This window comes from Moschus berezovskii, chromosome 20 (genome assembly GCF_049115385.1).
Source record: "Moschus berezovskii isolate FMDL1 chromosome 20, NW_MosBer_1.0, whole genome shotgun sequence".
Lineage (NCBI taxonomy): Eukaryota > Metazoa > Chordata > Mammalia > Artiodactyla > Moschidae > Moschus > Moschus berezovskii.
This window is the reverse complement of record NC_142479.1, coordinates 39,719,173-39,720,983: the sequence shown is the minus strand read 5'-3', so window position 1 is coordinate 39,720,983 and position 1,811 is coordinate 39,719,173.

Genomic DNA, 1,811 nt, shown 5'->3' with positions numbered 1-1,811 from the left:
GGATAGTTTGGTCCCTGGTCAAGGAACTAGATCTTACATGCCACAACTAAAAAAAAAAAAAAGATTCTGCATGCCGCTACTAAAACCTGGTGAAGCCAAATAACTAACTAAATATTAAAATGATAAAATAGATGTGAAAGACAATTCCAGATAAGTTCAAATATCATGATATCATCAGCACATATAATAAAATGCCTTATTTTAAATATTTAAGAATAAGAAAGTAAACGCAATGACAATAAGTTTCCATTCACAGTATCTATAAAATCTTTTAAATCCCTATGAAAATTTTAGTAAGAAATATGCTGGACCTACAGGAATAAAATTAAAAAGTTTTACTAAAGAATAAATAAAGAAATGATAAATTTAAAGAAATGACAAACATTGAGAGATACATTGTTGATGAAAATTCTCCTAAATTATCTTGTGTTTTATCTAGTTTTTTTGATGCCTTCATTTATTATCACTAGTAATTTTGAGGTGGTTTACATCTCATTTAAGAAACAAGATTGCTTTATTTCTTCCCTTTCCTTATGTATATCTTTCTTTCTTTTCTCAAAAAGCTTTGTCAGAATTTTTAGAGCTAAGTTAAATAGTGCTGGTAATGTAGCCTTGTTGTGCATGTTCCTGTTTCAAAGAGGAATAATTCCTATTTCTCCATTAAGTGTAATTCTGATTTTTGGTTTTCAGTAGAGCCTTTTTTCATGTTAAAGAGGCAACCCTTTATTACTTTTAGGAAGAGTTCTAAAAAAGAATTCCCTTTTTGCATTTATGAAAATAATTATATGAATTTTTACAATTTTTCCAGTAATAATATTGGTTATGCTAACTTGAGCTTTAGTGGGAGAAAAATAGAAATGGTTAAAGTATATGTTCCTTTTAAAGTTATATTCTGCTTGCTAAAATGTTATCTAGAATTTTTGCACATCTATTAATTCATGAGAATACCCTGTCAACTTCTTTTTTGATGTTATTCTTATTAGATGTGATGATGAAAATCTGTTTCATCCAAAGAAATGAAGCAGTTTACACAAAAAGTAATAGCAATTAAAAAAAACAACCCTCCACCCTCACTAGGAAAAAAGAAATGCTAAATAAAACCATAAATGAGACACCAAAATAACAAATTGACAGTTTAACAGTAATCCCAGTTCAGAAAATAAGAGAGTACTTTTCATGCATTGCCGGTGGGAATTTAAATCAGTACAACCTTAAAATTGTATTGTACACACTCCAAATCCAATAAAGTTGGTGGGGCAGGAGGTGGGGGGAGAAGAGGATGATAAGATAGAAATGATTTTTAGTTACTTCTTCCTTGTACTTAATGAAATTTTCTATATATACAAATTACTTTACTAATAGAAATGTGCATATTCAGATTAAAACCACAATGGCTAAAATGAAAAAGATTGACAATACCAAACATTGGTAAGGAAAGCGAGTGGGAAACCATTGACTGTTGTCTAAACAAATCCACCAGCAATTCCAAATTACAAATAAGTGTAGTGTCCACCGAAGAAGTCCCAGAATGTTTGTTGTTCAGTCCCTAAGTCATATGATGTTCACCATAGCTTTATTTGTAACATCCACACCATAAAACTTAGAATGGAGGAAAAGAGCTTTCTCTAGTTGTGACAGCGAGGGGGAGCTACTTCTTCATTGTGATGTGTCTTTCTTATTGAAGTGGCTTCTTCTTTTCTTGCGGAGCACAGGTTCTAGGCACACAGGCTTCACCAGTTGTGGTACATGGGGTTTATTGCCCCTAGACATGGGGGATCTTCCCAGACCAGGGATGGAACCTGGGTCCCCTG